Source organism: Lissotriton vulgaris, chromosome 5 (assembly GCF_964263255.1).
Source record: "Lissotriton vulgaris chromosome 5, aLisVul1.2, whole genome shotgun sequence".
In the NCBI taxonomy this organism is placed as follows: domain Eukaryota; kingdom Metazoa; phylum Chordata; class Amphibia; order Caudata; family Salamandridae; genus Lissotriton; species Lissotriton vulgaris.
Window position 1 is genome coordinate 115,576,553 of NC_141693.1, and position 20,947 is coordinate 115,597,499.

At 45.8% G+C, this 20,947-nt stretch overlaps 1 protein-coding gene across 7 annotated transcripts in view; it reads right to left on the reverse strand.

The window, feature by feature from the left end:
* Nucleotides 1-20,947, reverse strand: part of SEC16A (SEC16 homolog A, endoplasmic reticulum export factor) — a 478,800-nt gene that overhangs the window by 426,416 nt on the left and 31,437 nt on the right. The window lies entirely within an intron of this gene.

The following is a 20,947-nucleotide window of genomic DNA, read 5'->3' on the forward strand; positions in this document are numbered from 1 at the left end:
TTGCAGGATTTATAGCAGCAATTTCACTTTCACCTAACAGAACACTGATGAGAAGTATTTTGGGGATCCGTTTCATGTAAATATTTCCTAATCACCACTACTGCATACAATTCGCCCTTACTATTGATCATAGATAGAAATAAGTAGCTATATCCAGGCATTAATGGAGAGGACAGAAAATGTGCTACCTGAAAGCCACTCTTGAGCTCAAAGTCTGCCAAATGGTTGTGCAAAATACCCTGCTACCAGCAGTAGTGTACTTGGCATGTTGGAATGCAGGGAGCCATAAGCCCACGCGCCAAGCAATAACATTCCCTGAAGCACAAGTCCAAGAGATTGTTGGTATAATCTCCATTTTCTATAAATATCCAAAATCATCGGGTATTTTAGTTCAGAAGAGAAACTTTAGTAAGGTCACCCATGGTGAGGGGGTGGGGGGTAGTACCAGGAACTCCACATAGCAAGAAACTGGATTTATGAAATTTGGCACTTCTTGCAACAGGTTCAGTAAATTCCACAATGTACGGAATGGCCTCCACAAGGGATACACTGCCTACTAAAACAGAGCTCCTAAACGACTAGGCAACAATCCAGTTTCAAAATTACTTTCGTCTCCAGTCCAACTATCACAATTCCATTTTGCAAATATGGTCTGTATGTGCCTTCAACTAAAACAACCAAGTTGAAGTTTATGAAACAGTTAAAATCACTACGAAATGTTTTAGCAATGTTCACATTGCATACCGGGGTCCTTTACACCAGGAAATGTAATTTACAATCTGAATCTAAGTGTTAACTTACCATACGATTATCAAAGAGTGTGTTCCATAAATTTAAAAATGCAAATGTTGAAAAAGATTTTAGGTTCCTGGAGTGAATGCTGGGTTGTACTAATAATTCATGTAAAAAGCAAAATATGTATTTGCAAACAAAACAATGTCCACAGCATGTGCTGCGATGTATTTGCAAACAAAATGAGAGATTACAGATCAAGGTATAAATACAGAAGATTGGATGGCTCATTTCATAGCTAAATGTTTTCCCAAATCGAAGATCATACAGGACACAAGTGATTGAGTTCTTTGACTTGGAAATGACATGGGTGACCACTGCACGTTATCTGCATATGGAGTAATTATAATATAGCGCTTACTACCCCTGATGAGGCATCAAACCTCCGAGTAGCACGCTTCTCTGGAACCCCAAAAAGGATTAGTGGTGGATTAGTTCAGGGAAACAGGAGTTAATTTGAGCAGTAACACACGAGTCTGCTAGTTGGATATAATAGAATGATAGAAGACTGAAGAGTCTACAAAGTGTTGTCAGATCATAGTAGTAAGATGAGGTTTTGGATGAGTAATATGGAGAGATGGAGAAGGGAAGAGTCTCTAGAAAGGGATTAGGAAGATCATGCGTAGTATCAGAAAAATATTCAAATGGATCCCTGCCTCCTCCAGGATGCCCCTCGTGCAGGGACTGATTACTAGCCGTCTGGACTACGGCAATTCTTTACTTGCTTCCATAAATGTAGGACTCCTGGCTAAACTCCAGGTCGTGCAAAATACGGGGGCCAGGCTGGTCCTCAACCTGCCCTCGCGCTCCCCATCCGGACCTAGTCTGAAGTCCCTACACTGGCTCCCAATCAAAAAAAGAATCCATTTTAAATTGTGTTGCCTGGTGCATAAGACACTCAATAGTAAAGGACCCCTTTACCTAGCTAAAAAACTCACTATATACCAACATGCTAGATCCCTCAGGTCCAACAGCAAATTTCTTCTGACAGTGCTGAAGATCCAAACCGCCAGATATGGGGGTAGATATTTCTCCCAGGTGGCCCCAGAAACCTGGAACACCTTGCCTTTACCGTTCCGTCTGGAGACCGATCATAAGAAGTTCCGTAAACTACTCAAAACTTGGTTGTTTAGCTCAGTCATGTAAATCAAAGCTTTTTCTGTCCTGTCCTGCCGTGAACACTAGCTAGTCTAGCACTATGAGACCTTATGGTGATATATGCGCTCTACAAATACCAAATACAAATGAGTAAAAGGAGGGATGCATGAGTGAAAAATGTAAAAATGGTTGTTCAGGAGATCATAGTAAAATGAGCTTTGGGGTGAGCTAAGGAGGGATAGAGAAGGGAAGAGTCTAGAAAGGGTTATTGAGGAGAGTATAGAAGTAGTATGAGGTTTGGGATTCGTCCGAGAGTGGAGGTGGAGGATATACTGAGAGAGGAATATGGTGAGACAGTAGTGCACTGAGAGAGCTAAAAGGTGTTTTTAGCTACTCCTACAGTAGGTGTAAAGTAATACATAGATACATAAAAAGGAAATACATGTATAAGGAAGATAATATATTGAGATTTAAAGTTGTATTGTATAAACTCACACTTTAAAGCTGTACGTGAACCAAATTGATTTCTATAACTTTTTTTATATTCAACATATTTCAATAGTGACAATATTTACATACAGCGATAGATAAATATAACAGAGGTCCACAAGCATCTAATTAAATAACATATAAAATCCATGCATTGAGCTATAAAAATGTTAAGCACACACATATATATTTAAAAAAATGTAAAGCATACATTTTAAGCAGGCCCAAAGAATATCTATATATTTTAAAAACCATTGTTATTATACATATCTGTACAAAGAAATGCACATATCTAGATACAATACATATAATCAAACTATACATGTTTACAAACACAGAGATATGCTGTACATGTACGTTGGTGTTGGAGTATGGTGGTTCAGTAGGAAAGAGCCAACTCCTGAGTAGTCTTCTCAGTGTTGTAACGAAAAGGTATGGGGGGGGGGGGGGGCTTGCAAAGTACATGGAGGCCCGCTCCAGACTCACTCAGGAGCTCTCAGGCAAGGGTACTGTGCTGGGGGGGGGGGGAGGTCTTGTTTGGTGGGGTTTGAAGCAGAGGTGCCACTTTTGAGCACAGATTCTTTTGTTGAATGTATTTGGCGATTTTATTCATCATGAAAAAAAATGGTCCTGTTTCATGTATTGCTCTGTGGTTGATAAAAGCAGCTTGAAGGTGGATCTTCTGCCAACCCGTAACCAATGTGGTACCCTCAAGCAGGGGAGATGTGGGCTTGGGGCTTTACATGTAGTGATAGTCTGGCAGCAGAGACATGAATCCATTGTAGTATCTTCATAGTTCGTACAGATGATCCGTGGTAGAGGCCATTGGCGTAATCAAGTTTAGACAGTCCAAGAGAGATAGCAGCCTGGACCTTGTGTGGAAATCCCAGGTGGGGGAAGATGCTTCACAGATTTTTCATGGTGATGAAGCTTGATCTTGCCAATTTGTCCACTTGGACATTCATTAATAACTTGGAGTCCATGGTAATTTCAAGGTTTCTTACTTCCTTAGAACATTTAGGAGATGGTCTCATATAGTCAGGCCAGGCACTTAATAGGTCATATGTGGCAATTGGAAAACCTGAGTATTTCTGTGTTTCCAATGTCTTTAGGATTTCCAGTTTAAGGACTATTTGTATTTCATTTGCATAGTTAAAGCACTTAAGCTGAAATTAACCCCTTGTCTGCTGATGACGGAACCGCTCCGTCATCAGCTGCGGTGGCGCTGTGCTGATGACGGAGCGGTTCCGTCAAGGCCCGCTCGCTGCTCATGCGCGGCGCGAATTCCGTGCCTGCGCTGAGCGTTCTATTGAGCGGGGCGGGCCATGACGGAACCGCTCCGTCATAAGCACAGCGTCACCGACGCTGGTGACGGAGCGGTTCCGTCACCAGCATGCGGCCGCCCCGCCCCCTTAGCACTGCGGCGGAGTAGCCGCCGCAGTGAAGGGGTTAAACCAGTAAGGACTTCATGTAGATGTTGTAAAAAAGCCAGGGCGAGATGAGTTTTATGTATTCCCTGCTTTTGTGGAGTATGCTTTGGATGACACTTGTTCCGTTGTGAAGGTAGAATGTGTTCCAGTCAAGAGTAATCCCCTCTATTCTGGCCTCGTAGAGCCTTTGTATTAGAGTGTCATGGTAAACTGTGTCGTAGGCAACTGAGAGGTCCAAGACAATTAGTTAAGTAATCTCATTCTGGTCTACTATGTTTTTAAGGTCATCCCAGATAACCAGGAGGGCAGATTCTGTACTTCTTCATGGAGGGAATGCTGCCTGGTAGTCTGAAAGTAGAGAGTTAGTGTTTGCAGGCAATACAGAGATGTGCCACAAGTGATACCCAAGAAGATAAAATAAATGAGCAGCCACATAAAACAAGCATTTACAATGCAATGGTTTCGCCTTTTGAAAAGTTTGAGCTATTGGCATTGTAAATGACAACATTTTTATTTATGTGTTAGTTTTGAAAACAGATAAATAATTGGCATTGTCATTTACAGTGCCAATAGCTTAATCTCTCGCAAATGCACACACAAACACACAGACCCCCCCCCCCCACACAGAGAGCCCCACATGAAATCAAATGCTGTAGAATGCACTTGGTGGTGACTAAATGCATGTGCTGTCACCGACACACGGCTGTATATCTGTCCCTGTCTCCTTGGTGGGGTCTCTCTGATCCGGTATTGTGAACACAGCGCTCCTGGCAGGTTTGAGCTATCAGCCTGGCGTCCCTAGATGGCATCGGGGAGGAGGTTGAGACAGGGGACGGGGGTGGGACACAGGGCTACCAGGTCGAACGGTGCATACAGCATCCTCAGGAAGGGGCCTGGAGCGCAGTGGGGACAGGCGCCTGCAGCAGCTGCAGCGCACAGAACGTTGGAAACACTGATTCGTGCTGTGGCACTCTAGAACAGAAGCGTGTTAATGCATCCTCAATCAGGCGGGGTGTGTGCTGGCAAATGGGCACCTTCATCCCAGGCAGGAACCACCCCCCAATAATGCACTTTTTAACACCACAACCTCATCTGAACAATGAGGCAATCATTTAAAACACAAAACACAATAAAACGGTTATAAATTACAGTTTATATTCAACTTTTAAATATAAAATTCAAAATGAAGAAAAGAGAAACGATTTTGTGGACTCATTAATTTCTAGAATTTGAAGAAAGAGAAAGGAGAGTCTTTTTTCATGTTTCCATTCTGATTCCTGAACAACGAGAATGAAAAAATGTGGGATATTCTATGAGCCAGGTGAGTACCCTAGTTCTTGCTCAGAACTCTGTGATCTTGACAAGCAGCTGTTATGAGAACAAGATAAAACAGATGTGAACTGTGGCTGTAATACGGCTCTGTCTATGAAACCCCAGTGCAGATATGGACCAATCAAAATGCAGCATTTTAGAAGCCCCAATTGTCTGAAGATGTTAATAAAACTGCTGTCTGATGGCTTATATCCATAAAGTGATGAATCCTGCAATGTTTTTTACATATAATTTAATTACTTTTGGATCAACTGCTCGATGTGCAGGTAGAATAGAAAAACAGATACGTGTCATTCATATTTCAATGAATAATATATTGCGATAGTTTAATGGCAAAAATAAATAATGCACAGCATTTAAGAAATGTACATGAAAAAAATGAATTGAATGATATTTAATAACTTTCTGCTATTTTATTAATTGATCTATTTGTCAGATACATGTATTTCACTTGGAGTCATTTACTACAAAACAGAATTACATTAGTTTTTAGTATGCTAATATTACGATGGCTTAGTTGATGGCTTATGTCATGTCGCAAGACCCTGCAGTGAACCATAAAATGTAGATAAATGGAAAGCTAATTGTCAATCTTCCGTTTACTATACAAGAATCCCTAGTAGGTGAAGTGACCTGTCACTAATTTGCAGAAACCTCACAGATCTGCCTGAGAAACATTACTGAAGATTTCAGGCTCCCTACATGCCATTAGGCTTGTGGCGATACACTTATTAGAGTTACAATTTTGTCTGAAAACCCAACAAACTTTCAAATTGTGTAGTCCCATTCAGCAGGAAAAAGTGGGCTTCACAAATTAAGTTGTTTCCCTTTTTGGGGGTTTGAAGGTGGCAGTTGTGTGCTTAAAAGAGGTAGGGTATCTTATAAGAATGCAAGTGAGTTATAGTAAAATTAGTCTTGTTTATGGGCCGATGGACAGACATATAATTTCATGAAATGTTATTGCTTTAAATGAAACAAATCAAGGTGAGGGGGGCAAAAGTTCAAGAAATGGATCTGTAAATCCCACATATAGACCGGAGCTAATAAAGCCCTAAAGTTAAAGATCTACTCTGTTGGAAACAAATGTCCCCATGCAAACAGACAGGGAACAACACGTTTTTAAACACTTATACAGTAAATGTAAGTATCTGAACCTCAGAGAGCACAGCATTCAGCAATAAACTAAGGGGGCTCAAAATAGAGTGCATGCACTAACCTATATTTCAGCCAAAGATCCGTATAGGGTTAGAGTACAGACAATTAAAATGGTTGGGAACCCAAGCTACAACTGATTCTTTGGCATGCTACCGAGCACTCTAACTTTACACCTACTTAGAACAGGCATTTTCAATGCAATTGGTCTCACATTTTAGGAGTTGATGATATTGACATTGTATATGGGAATGTTTTCTCTTTATGATTTTTTGTTTGCAGTGAAGTGATTATTTAGATTAAAAAAGTGCACACTATATCATAATATATGTTTTTATTTCAACCGTATAGTAAAGCTATGACTACAGCAACTGTTATCAGGTTCAAGGCAGGCATAAAACGACATATATCACTAGTACTGCACAAATGAAACAACTACGGCTAGGGCACCCAGTGTCCTCATAGTGCAAAAACCAACACAATATGAAACTAAGAGGGCAGCAATTGCTTAGGTCTGGTAGTGCCTCGGATTATGAATCAAACCGGTAAAGGAATGACATTAGCACCCATTAGCCATCCCAGATGCGACAGCAAAAGGCACACAAGCACTTTAAGATCCCTCTGGGTGACGTGTGCGCTCAAAAAAACCTTATGACTTATGACAATAAGTGGACACAAATTGCCATAAACGATTATCTGGCACTAGGATATTTGCGCGTCTTCTAGCTTGCAAATGGCAGACATTTTTGCCTTGCAGAGTGATTAGCTCTGGGCCCTACGGTGCCGAGCGCAGGAGGCGCAGTGCCCTTGTCAGACTCTTTATGGCAGAGCCCTAGTCTGGGGTTCCAGGGCCCACAAAGTGTTGTAGAGCAGCTATCAGAGAATCTTCCAAAAGGTGAAATGGCGGCCTCCTGCGAGGTCTCAACCCACGTCCAGAGTCCTCAACAATAGGGATTGGGACTGCCGCTCGCACGCCTCTCACAACACGGTGCAGCTGGTCTGGCTAATACTACAGCTGACCCTCTAAGCACAGAGTGGGAATACTCTCGGGATCTACACATGACCTCAGCAAGGTGGAGGAAATGTAATGAATGACTCACGCCGGCACTAAGTAACGTGAGTCGGCAAGACTAATGCACAACATAAAGCGTGGCGTCCTCTTAATTTAATATGCAGGCCGTCTACGCTTGATGGTATAGCCCGCTGCCCACTTAAATCCTTCTTTTTTTTTTTAATCATCCAACTCAGGCCCCTTAGATCCTCATTTGGGCATGGCACCTGCTAATTTAATATGCACAGGCTTCATATTGTAATAAGATGGACACAGTACTGACGTAAGCAGTGAGCAAACTTTACACTCATCTACAGCAACAAATGTTAAAGGGTACTGCGTGCTAGTTCCCATGGCCGTCTGAGAAGCGGGGCCATGATGATAGAAAGACAAACACAAAAGCGGAGGCCTGTGAAGCGCCTGTTATGAAGATATTCATATAAATATGAAAGCAGCAACCCATGAAGCTGGCGCCATGATGACAAAAAAATTAACATTAAAGCAGTGGCGGACGGCGGGAGTGGGCGGGAGAGGACACAAGGGGCGTGAGGGGGGCGGGAGAGAACACGAACGGCGGGAGGGAGGCGGGAAACGTGCCGGGGAAAAACACTCACGATGCCCGGGACAGCAGCAAGCACGGCCCGGCCGCATGATGATAGAAAGACAAACACAAAAGCGGAGGCCTGTGAAGCGCCTGTTATGAAGATATTCATATAAATATGAAAGCAGCAACCCATGAAGCTGGCGCCATGATGACAAAAAAATTAACATTAAAGCAGTGGAGGACGGCAGGAGGGGGCGGGAGAGGACACAGGGGGCGTGAGGGGGGCGGGAGAGAACACGAACGGCGGGAGAACGTGCCGGGGAAAAACACTCACGATGCCCAGGACAGCAGCAAGCACGGCCCGGCCGGACCAGATTCGGGGGCGTTCCCGGCGTCGCGTGACGTCGGCAAAAGCCAAAGAATCTCGGGAACGCCCCCGAGTCTGCTCCGGCCATGACGGACGCCTCTCTGTTCCAATGGCTAGCCTCCATTTATGGAGCTAGCCAATGGGACAGGGGGGCGTATTCCAGAGTCCTTACTGTAATCAAGAGATTTCTCTGGAGGCGGAGCCTAAAGGCTCCGTTCCCCAGCGAAACCTAATAAGCGATGAACTATGCTCCAAGAGGAGACAATCTTATGGCCAATACAATTTGAATTTGAATTTAAAATTATTTATAGAGCGCACGTACACCAGCGGTTTCATGGCGCTAAAGTAACAAAAGATCTGGGCAAGAAGGACCGGAGCTGGGGGAAGGAGAGACAAACTGCAAGTGGATCAGTTGAAGGACTTAGTGAAAAGATGAGCCTTGAGCTGCTTTCGGAATTGTGGGTATAGGGTTAAGGCTCTGAGCTCGAGAGGCAGGGAGTTCCAGAGGAGGGGGGCAAGGGTCGCGAATTTCGAGCCTCCCCATTTCTTTCTCCGGAACCGAGGGATTGTAAGAAGAGACAGGGCGGAAGAACGTAGTTCCCTGGTGGGAACGTAGGGGGTTATCTCAGATGAGATGAAGGCCGGTGCCGTGCCCAGTCGAGCTTGAAAGGTAATGGAAGCAAGCTTAAACTGGACACGGGCATGAATAGGGAGCCAATGAAGAGACTTGAGGAGGGGAGTGGTGTGGTGGGACTTCGGAAGTTTGAACACCAGGCGCGCCGCCTGGTTTTGGATTTGCTGCAGACGCCGTAAACTATATGCAGGTATACCTGCATATAGGGCGTTGCCGTAATCCAGGCGGGAAACGACCATAGCCAGGGTGATCAATTTGAGGGCAGCAAAAGAAAAAAAACGGGACACCCGGCGTATAGTACGTAGTGCAAGAAAAGAAGAGGAAACCACAGAGCAATACAAGCAAATGCAATGTTAACTGATGCAGTGCAACTCAACCTAAGGGACCACTAACACCTTCCTCATCTCTGGCAAAGCAGGAGGATTGACCTGCATCAACAATGACACTTATTATCAAAGGAGAGAACAGCGAGTGAATGCACAGAGTACATTTTACACCCAGCTAGTTATCAGGAAATTGAAAACCTACATAGTAAATTGTACCTCCAACTATACATTACATCGAATTTGCAACTGCTAGGCAGTGCCATATCATATAGAGACATATGGCCCAAGCAAACTTCCTACAGCAATGGTATTCAAGGACTATAAATATACTTTAATATTTAGTGTTCAAGGGTTTGATAGAATAAGATGGACTCGATCACTTACAGACGCACATGTCCTTTATTCTAGGTTGGCGCTGTAGGAGAGTAGGGTCTGCTTCCTATGGTTACCCTCACTTTTTGCTGCAATTCTCTGGTTCTTCGACTTTAGTCTGGCTGTGGCCCTGCTAATCAGGACCACAGCCTAGCTGTTCTCTCTCTAAATTGATACCATGTACTTTAGGTACATACCAGATTGGTTACTGGGTCACCTTTGTGGACCCCCTGTACAGTGTACCCTATGTACCCAGGGCATAGGTGCACCCTAGGCTTACCAGGGGCTGCAGCATGTATTGTGCCAACCTTGGTTTGCCTTCCACACTTAAACCACAGGTCTGTTCACACAGCCTGGGTAAGGTGGTGTAATCACCTCTTACTTAGATATAGTATACCTATATCTATATACCTATATAGACACATAGTAACCTATAGGCCACTCCTAAGGCAGACCTCGACAATCCTGGAGGTAGAGTGCTTGGCTTTATGTGAGAGGGTGCCCTAGCATGAGCTGAACCCCTCTGCAGCTTTCGGAACCATCTCCTTATAGCTGTTCTATGATATAGCCATACCATATACTCTTAAGTGAATTATAATCCTCGCGGTTAATGCTAACTTTGGTTTGGCTTTATCAAAACATGTTGTGTAAGGTGTCAAACACTTTGAAATACTACCCCCCCCCCCCCCGCCCCCCTCGCCAGTCCTGGCGGCGGGGGTAGCATACCACCCTTTTAGAGGGAGAAGACATGTAGTTACTGGTTTACCCTGTTAAAGTTAAACATAGCCTCAGCATCACAAAATGGATGCTGCTGCCACAGACACGAGTCTGACCTCCTGCTGCTGGACGAAACTCTGGCAGGGGAGGCCTGGACAATAGGTTTCCTGTCCAAGGAGGTGCTGGCACCTCCCAAGACAGGATTTTGTGTATTGGGGCAGGGAGGGCAGCATTCGGTGAATGCTTTCCAGACACAGCCTGGGGCACACTAGGTGCTCCATGCATTTCCCAGTTCAAATCGGATGCTGGGGCACTCTGGCCCAGCTCTGGCTCTAAACTGGACAAAGGGAAAGGGGTGTAACCACCCCCTTCCCAGGTCCACCCATAGGAGGGACCTTACAGGCAGTCCAAGCCCTAAACTTAGTATACGCATAGGAGCTGTGTCCCTAGGACTTTAGATTACCCTGGACGAAACTTTGAAACAAATCCTGGACCTTCGACATTCCATTTCGACTGGAAGACGGAAGACATCTGCCTTGTGGTCAAAAAGTGACCACCCTGGTCAAACAGGCACCGACAGCAACTTTGCCAGTCTGCATTTTCGAGGCTCCCGCCGGATCCCGAAGAATCTGCGACACAGGACACGGACTTCCAGACATCTCGGACGCTGCTAGACGTTCCCAGCAGAGCTGAGACCCGTGGCGAACTCCTGGACATCCTGCATTTTGCTAACTGCATCGACTCCCGAGCAGGGCTTGACAAATCCACTCGCCCGCTCGCATTTGCGAGGGAGAATGGATGAGGACGAGCTATTTTTAGGTCCTACTCGCCCTTTCTGGCGAGTAGGAAGTCAAACTAACGTTTGTCCTCTGTCTTTGAAAACAGAGCAAAAGTGACAAGATAACACGATTTAAAGGCATTTTTATTGCTCACAAAGGGAATGAGCAATGAAGATGCCTTTAAATCTTGTTATCTTGTCACTTTTGCTCCGTTTTCAGAGACGGAGGTCAAGTGGGTTGCAGTCAGGTTGAGGGGATTTTCCATGGTACTAGACCTGCAGGACTAGTACCATTTTTCGGATTTGTCGAGCCCTGCCGAGGTATCTCGCAGTTGTGCATTGGGGTACGAGAAGCCCCAGACCCGAGCACCATTTGCACCCAAGCTTAGGCCTCCACACTCCACGAGTGTCCCGTGGGGCCCGCTCTTACATTTCAGCTCGACGGGTCTTCCTGGTTCCTAGTCCGTTGGCTAGTGAGCCCCTGGAAGACTCCATTTTGAATATAACTTGCTTTCCTGGTTGCTCCAGCTTCCCTTCAAAGGGAAAGCACCACAGACCTTGCTGGTCTGCACCGAAGCCAATCTCGACATCCCGCGTGGATTGCGTTTGCCAAGGCTTGTTGGGTCTAATCCTGATACCGACACCGCAGTCAACTAGATCCTTCGTGGGACAGCTAGAATCCAGCTCCTGGTAGTCGTCGACACCTCCTGGACCACGTGGCTGAAGAGACAAGCTTCACCTTTTTCATCCTGAAATCACCCGACATCGCCTGGTTCCATCCTGGTCACTGGCAAGTGACCCAGACTGTCACTTCTGCTTTCAGGTTCTTCAGATCTTCGATCCACCCCGACACTTTCCCTCTGGTCGCCTGCAGCACTTCTTTGCAGCTCTCCATTGAAATAGACGATGAAACCTGACATCAAAAGACACCTATGCACCCGGCTTCCGTGGGTGAGGTAACACAAGTACTCTGGTAGTCTCAAGGGTATTGGCCCTCCTAGTGTCTAAGTCTAAAAGGGTTTCATCGTAGTCCATCCGGAAGTATCCTTAAATTGTAAATTTGTGACTGGTTCGTTTTCCATAGAAAGTCAATGATAAACCGCGTCTGTGTTTAGACACTGCACGAGTCTCCCGTGGGCCTCCTACTTCCTAACCTTTGGTTGTTTAGAGTAGCCCCAGCGATTCCACAGAACCCGGGCCTGCTTTCTAACTCTTACGAGGTTCTTATGCCACTATTTCAGTATATGGTATGTGAGGCCCCTAGGGCAAAACGTACATTGTGCAACTGATCGTATGCTAATTGAGTAACTTGTATTGTACTTTTACCTCTAACCTCATAAAAAAGTGCAGAGGGGTTGTGTTTAAAATAAATACATATATATTGGAAATATACCTTGTGTGGTGTGCTTTCATTTGGTACTCAAGGTTTTATAATTGGTAAAAACAACTTGCTTAACATCGCCTACTGAAGTCTTAGCCTGATGACTGCTGGTCCACGCTACCACTAGGATAGCTTTCTATAAGGTTGAGTTAACAACCACCCTCAATAAGGGTTGATTAGACTGGTGCAAGGTGCCCACTAGAACTAGTGGACATCATATGCCAGGCTAACTTCTCACAGGTGCTTTTGTGCATTAACTCTCATTTCACAGGAACTCCTCTCCACAGCCTTTCCGCTTAAGTGGTTGTTAGAGGTGGCTAAGAAAGACCAGGCATATGCAGTCTCAATGGTCACAGACATGGTAGCTTGCTAAGGACCTGAACTCCATCATCCTGTAAATTAGGTTTTGAAGAGGGAAGCCACTGGACCAGCAGCAGGAGACTGGCATGAGCCAGGAAACCACCACTTGCTTGTAATAAGTTTGTACAAGAGGGCATTAACATGAATTTTCTTATTCACAAGCATTACTAATGATATACTCCCACTTATACTTATGGAAGTCACGGAGTGCAATTAAGGAAAATAAATGTATCTCCATGGATTACATCACTCATTTTTGTTTCGGTATAAAAGGCTCTATTAAACTTTTGTAAAACACACTGCATGGGTAGAAGGGCAACTTCTCTCAGACATAGAACAGGTACAGCATAGATCATGGCAGTATAAGCGCCACTTATACAGAGAATAAGCACAGCACTGGCATCAGCAGCGTAAACTTAACACTCATGCAACAAACGGGTACCTGTACTCATAGCTATCAAGCACAAAATCTGAAGAGTAAATACTGTGCGTTTAACACAATGATCTTCAAATATTTGAATGCCTTGCCTCCCCCACGTTTAAATAAAAAAAATTAAAAAAACTCGTGCCCAGAATGAAAAGCATATGTTCTCACAATGACAAAATCAGAAGCTCAGAACAGATTTAACAATTCAAATATTCCAATAATGTTGAGTGATCACTTATTTAAGTGTAATCGAATACACAATTGAAAACATCCTATTTGCGGCCCGGTCTCCCTAAAATTGATCTTCAAGCCTTGACACGTAGAAGACAAAAAAACAATACTATCAGTCTATTAGAGTGTCTCACGGTCACTCGTTTTCTTGCACTAAAAACACCAACACTGCTTTCACCATGATATTTTTCTTAGTTCTCGTGGGGCACAGAAAGTACTAATGTTAACCCCTGCCCCACCCAGATCAATTCACATAGTCTGACGATTTTTTGTAATTTTTAGTGGCAGTGAAAATTATGAATGCAGCATCATGGAGGCCTTTAATGGACTCTTCCTTCTTCACAAGAAGATAATCAACTGGAAGCTGATAAAGCTACCAGATCATAGGAAGGAGTGCTAAATATTTCCTTCTCTCCGACAGGTATTACACGAAAGGTTAAACTCGTTTTTTAGAAGATGTTGCATGAAAATCTCACTTTGACCTATTCGTCTTTAGAGAATGTGGCTCACTTGCAAAAAGGAAAATGAAATTTCCTCTGCAACAGTGTTGCATTTTATGTGCACTTATGTTTATTTTTGGTTTTTTTAGTGTCTTCTTGTTGCCTTTAAGGGGCTCTGCAGCACTGAGAATTCAGATGTAGGGCCTACTGCAAGTCATCTGGTCAACAATGTTGTGATCTTTAGTACCAAAAGCAAGACAGTGAGGAAAAAAATAAAATAGTGTGTACTAAAGTCACTGTTCAGTACTTTTCTTCAAAGTTTCCAAAGAAGACGCTCGCTCAACTCTTCGTAGCCCACCGCTCTTGGCCACAACCCTCAAAATGAAAAATCACAAAAATATAAAGGAACGTCTTTTGTAATGTCCATATCAACAATTTATTATTGTATTTCTTCAGCAAACAGTCAGCAGGGCAAATTCCAATAAAATATTCAAATTTGTATTCTATAAGTGTTGCAGACGAATCAATATGTTACATATTCATTAAGTCTTTTCAGCCTACGCGTTTTTTTTCAGTGTAATTTGTCATGAACGATAAAGAAAGTACCCTGCGGTATCGTTACTTAACTTTTATCACGTGAGATAAATAACACCTCAACTTGTAAATCGGGGATTTACAATTTCTTCAGAAAAAGCCCACGGATCTCTTGATGCATGCATACAAATATTACATTGATCCAAACAAAAGGAACGAGAATTTACCAAATATTTCAATATCTGCTTAGACAAATAGTCTAAATTAGACCGCTCAAACGAGTATCAGACTATGACACACACTATGTCCCAAGCCTCGTAGATAAGCGGCATACTGGTCTGTTTTACTCCCAATAAATCAGCTAAATACTATTAACCGCAAAATAGGGATTAGCAGTTGCACACAACTCTGACCAGGCCCCCACTGCACTGATCTACCATTATGTCAAGATCAGCAGTGTCAGAAGCGGTCTTCACACGGTGCTCCACTGTTTTTGCTACCAGATGTAAATACAAGCATTAGGAGAAATGGTTGTTGGTGAGTTTCCAGATCATAAAACATGGGTTACAGAAGTACCCAGAGATTAAATGTTAAAGCATATTTTTAATCTTTTACTCAAGTAAAAATACACCCGTCCTCCACATCAGCATTGGTTATTACTTTTTTACTCTCCAAGAAATAATTTTGCTCCCAAATTCCATAAGTAAGGAAGTAAAATAACTACTTCAGAAGATTTTAAGGTGCACTGATCTACATAATGTCAATTACTTTAACAGACAGTTAAAACGAAAGCAAATGGGCAATAGATATCTATTCACCAACTACAGAATGTTAAACAGAAAAGCTGTACACAATAATATGGGTACCTAGGAAAATAACCTATTTCTGTGGTTAAAGTAAATCAAATGGTTTGTTCACCACATAAGGTGCTGTACAGAAGTAAATAAATGGCAAAAAGCATTGTGGGAGTATATTATATATACACATATACACTCATATGTATACTTCATTTCCTATGGTATGATGGAGCTGTGGTTTGGGGGCTAGGGAGTAATGTTCAAATGGAAATGCTTAGTAAAGTTGCTGGCTGTAAGTGTGGATGATGTGACAGTGGGGCAAGGTGGGGAGACATGATTATAAGTTGTGAGAACACTTTAGATGTGGCTTTCATTAAGAGATTTGTAAAGAAGTGTTTGTTTTAAATATTCGCCCAGAATCACAGCAAAATTCTAACCACAGTTGTGCATCACAGGAGATTATGACAATATTGCCAGCACATTCTGTTCCAACATATAACGTATTATCGATATCATCCTGGCAGTAAAGAAACATAGTACTGAGTCCGGACATAAACAGAGTTATCCTACAAGTATAAATCATAACCTTGTACATGCCACCCCTACCCTCCCAGAGTCGCGATAGAACACCCCTCCCATTCAAAGTGTCGTAAGTCGGACTACTCCTCATGTGTGTTAAATGGCTTCTGCTGTCCTGGCCACTGAACTGCTCCCACCTGTTGCAGCCACCCCTTGTCCCTCGTGGCCTGCTTCTGACCCCTCCATCTCTTGCATGGGGAGGACCCCTCTGATGTGGACATCTGTTATTATGGCGTTCCAGGCCCTCGCATCATCCTCCTGATTTTCATCTCTCCTAGCCTTTTCATTCGGATTAGCTCTGCTGTCGCCCATTCCCGTAGGTCATTGGCCCAGCTCTCGGCCGCTGGGGGCGTCGAGCTCATCTACCCGATTGCGATTCTTTGTTTGGCCAATACCAACCCCAGCTGAAGGAATTTCCTGGTACATTTTTTCCCTTTAGGACGAGGTAGGAGTTCCAATAGTATCTCCTTAACAATTCAGTAACCTTCTGCAAGCTGTCTATCGCCGATGTCCAGAATAAAGCCAATCCCAGGTCATGTGTAGAAAATCAATCAATCACAGCATTTGTAAAGCGCGCTACTCACCTGGGAGGGTCTCAAGGCGCTGGGGGAGAGAGGTATGTTACTGCTCGAACAGCCAGGTCTTGAGCTGCTTCCTGAAGGAGAGATGGTCTTGGGTTCGCCGAAGGTGGGTGGGGAGGGAGTTCCAAGTCTTGGCTGCCAGGTAGGAGAAGGATCTTCCTCTGGCGGTGGCTCTGCAGATGCGTGGTACGGTGGCGAGGGCGTGGCTGGTCGATCGTAGCTGGCGGGTGGGCGTGTAGAAGGTCATGCGGTCGTTGAGGTACTTGGGGCCCAGGTCGTGGAGAGCCTTGTGTGCGTGGGTGAGGAGTCTGAACGGGATTCTGTTGCTGACGGGGAGCCTGTGCAGGTCTCTCAGGTATCCGGTGATGTGGCTGTGTCGGGGGATGTCCAGGATGAGTCGTGCGGAGGCGTTCTGGATGCGTTGAAGTCTTTTTTGAAGTTTGGCTGTGGTTCCGGCGTAGAGGGTGTTCCCGTAGTCCAGTCGGCTGGTGACGAGTGCCTGGGTAACGGTCTTCCTGGTTTCAGTGGGGATCCATCTGAAGATCTTGCGGAGCATGTGCAGGGTGTTGAAGCACGAAGATGAGACGGCGTGGACTCGTCTGGTCATCGCCAGGGAGGAGTCCAGGATGAAGCCCAGGTTGCGTGCGTGGTCCGTTGGCTTGGGAGAGGTGCACAGGGACGGGGGCCACCAGGAGTCGTCCCAGGCGGAGGGTGATGATCCCAGGATGAGGACTTCCGTCTTGTCTGAGTTCAGTTTAAGGCGGCTATTCTTCATCCAGTCGGCAACGTCTTTCATCCCTTCGTGTAGGCTGGCTCTGGCGGCGGTGGGGTCGTTGGTGAGGGAGAGGATCAGCTGGATGTCGTCGGCGTAGGAGATGATGTTGAGGTTGTGTTGGTGTGCGATGGCTGCGAGGGGGCTCATGTAGACGTTGAAGAGGGTTGGGCTGAGTGAAGATCCTTGTGGTACGCCGCAGATGACTTCGGTGGCCTCGGATCTGAACGGGGGGAGGCGGACTCTATGGGTTTTTCCGGCGAGGAACGAGATGATCCACTCCAGTGCCTTCTCTTGAATTCTGATGTTGTTGAGGCGTTGTACTAGGGTGCAGTGGCAGACAGTATCGAACGCTGCGGAGAGGTCCAGGAGGATGAGGGCCGCTGTTTCCCAGTTGTCGATCAGGGTTCTGATGTCGTCAGTGGCTGCGATTAGGGCGGTCTCGGTGCTGTGGTTGGACCGAAACCCGGACTGCGAGGGGTCCAGGGATCCGGTCGTCTCGAGGAAGGCGGCGAGCTGTCTGTTGACGGTCTTCTCGATGACTTTGGCCGGAAAAGGAAGGAGCGAGATGGGACGGTAGTTCTTGTGTAGAAAATGAGCGTCACCGTAACCACATCTGGGGCATTGGGCAGGGCGATCCGGGTATATTTTGTGCAACACCCGCTGAGTCAGATAACTTTGTTGGACAATGTTATATTGTGTAAGTTTGAATCTGGCATTGGAGCGAATTTGCTTGACTCCCCTCATGCACCCTTTTCCATTCTGCTTCCGTCAAGGGTTCATCCACTATCGCGTCCCATTTAGCATGAACTGGAAGAGGGTCAACTGCGATGTCTCCCCTTAGTGCCCTGTAAATATGAGAAATCAGTCCCCGTCCTCCTACCAAGGTCGAAATAGCATCTAGGGTAGTTGATATAGGCTGCTCCTGTGGGAACATCGGCCACAGCTCACAGGCCACCGCTGAGATTTTTGCATATTGGAGATATTGCACCTCCTAGCTCAAATGCGGTTTCCGTCTGCACTCTAGTGGGGAATTGTTGAGCAGAGTAGAGAACCCCCATCGTGTTACAGCCCCCCTCAGTCCATTTAGCGGTGGACATATTGACTTCTACGTTTCAATGATACCACGGCCAATAACGGGTCATCAGGGACGTAAGGCGCCATTTGCACCACAGTTTTAATTGCATCTTCCCATGTCGTGGTGACATGCCGAACAATGTATGGGAGCCAATCTGGCGCCCTCGCTCCCAACATGAGGAGGAGAGGGATCCCCCGGTGTGTTCCCACCAATAGCTGCTTCTTCCAGTTGTCGTGTTCATCAAACCAGTGTACGGCGTGTTGGAGCTGTGTCGCCATATAGTAGAGGCCCAGTTCAGGGACCTCGAGCCCCCCTTACTCCCATCTCCTTTGTAGTGTTCCCAATTTTACCCTCTTCCTTTTGGGTCCCAACAGCAGTTCCACCAGTAGGCAATCCAGCTGAAAAGAAGTACTTCCGTGGTATTTGATTAAGGGAATTGTGCATAAGGTCCAAGCAGCGTGGGAGGATCACCATTTTTGTCAATGCAACCTTATCCATCTTAGATAACAGTAACTTTTGCCAGAATGCAATCAATTTTTGAATGCCCTCTACACATATCCCCATATTTTGCTCCAAGTAGACAGCCTGCGTGTGTGCCAACTTGATCCCTAGATATCTTACTTCGTCCCTAGCCAATCGCATTCTTGTCGGTAATGTGCTATCCTCCTTCCCAGCCAGGTGTCCCATGGGGAAGAGTTTAGATTTCCCTGGATTAAGGCACAGTCTTGATATCTCCCTGAAGCTGGTCAACACCTCAAGCAGCACAGGAATTGCCTCTTCCGGTTGCCAAAGGTATACAAGAGTATCATCAGCATACATGGACACCAAGGGAGTAATATTTCCCAAATGGATTCCCCATCCCTCCACCCTGTTCCTGAGGGTGACCGCCAGAGGTCCCATCGCGAGGGCGGACAGAAGTGGCGACAAGGGGCAACCATGTCAAGTACCTCTTTGGAGCTCAAAGCCTTTTGACACCTGAATTTACAGGCAGACCCAAGCTGTAGGTCTAGTGTATAACAGTTTCATCCATCCTATGTATTCTTCCCCCAACCTCATCCTGTCAAGCAGTAGCCACATATAGCTCCTTTCAACCAAATCAAAGGCCTGCTGGCTATTCAGAAGACACAGGGCCCAGCTCTCATCCCGTAGGTGTGGCGCGTGCCAAAGATGCGCAAGCTTTGCTACTGCAGCCTGTGTAAGATGGTGCCTGCACCACTTACTTTAGATATAGGTTCACTTTATCTAATGGTCCTAACACTTAAAACGTATAAGTCACCCCTATAGCAGGCCTTATCCATCCTGAAGGCAGGGTGCAGGGTTTTATGTGAGAGGGTGCCCCTGCATGCGCAGAGCCCCTCTGCAGCCTTCGGAGACCATTCTCCCGGGTGGTCTTTGACTCAGCCGGACATATAGTTAGAGTTGCATTATAACCTCGCGGTAAATGGCTGCATAGAAACATATTGTGTTTGGTATCAAACACCTTGGAATAATACGGCCACAACAGTAGTTGGTGTGGGAGATATGATTCAACCCTTCTGAAGAGAGCTTTGTGGGGTCACCGCTCTACCAGATGCCAGCCTTCTCGACCAGACAGCACAAAATGGATGTTGCCAGCCAGAGACACATTTCTGCCCCCCTGCTGCTGAGCCAAGCTCGAGCAAAGGAATGTAGCACAATAGGCATCCTGTCACAGGGAGGTGTGACCACCTCCCAGACAGGGTTTAGTGTATTGGGGCTGGGTGGGTGCACATTTGGTGTCCCTGTGCATAGTCCAACTCAAACCAGTTCTGGGAGTCATTGGCTCCTGAGCGAAACTGGACAAAGGACATGGTTGTAGCCACCCCTTGGTCCTGCCCTCTCCTAGGAGGGTCGCCTGAATCAGTCCAACCCTTTCCCTTGGGTATAAAATGGGTTACCTGGCTACAGGACATTGGATTTTACGTAGACAAGATTCTACAAGAAGAGAACACTGACCTTCGACCGTCTGGACACCTTGAACTTCGTTGGACCTCGACTGGGCTTGACTTCGCCCCCCCCCCCCCTTCCTTCCAAAGCAGAGTTGGTGCTGTGACTCCATACAGACTCCGTACAGGACCTGAGGAGTACTTAAGACAACAGAAGAATCTACCTTGAAGTGAAGGAGTCACTCCCCTGATTTGCAGGCACCTAAAGCGCAACTGACCGGTAGCTGCTCCTGAGGACTCCGAAGATTTAAGCAACACAGGAGGTGGGCTCCTGAAGGTCCCTGAGGTCGATCTGCCCTCTCACAGAGTTGGATGCCGGTATCCCTTGTGGAGGCTGCGTAACCCGAACCCCTGTGCACAGCGTCCACTTGCAAGTGCATATGCTTGTTGACTATTCCTGTGTTTGTACATTGGACTCCGTGTAGGCCTGACCCTGAGCAGTATTTGCACCAGAGAACTCTGACCTCCTCGTACTGAGTGGTCCGTGGGCTGGTGCTTTGCAATCTTGCTCGAAGTCACCTCAAGACTCCTGGTCCTTCGGCCTGTGGGTCCCTCTGAGGGTCATCTTGATTGTTCTTGGACTTTCCCGATTGCTCCAGACGTGCCCTGACTCCCCATTGCTTGGCGAGTTCCCTGGACCTTGCTGGTCCACACCATACCCTGTTTGTCCTTCCTGCGTGGGTTGCTGTTACTAAGACTTGTTGATGCTCCTGCCAGACGC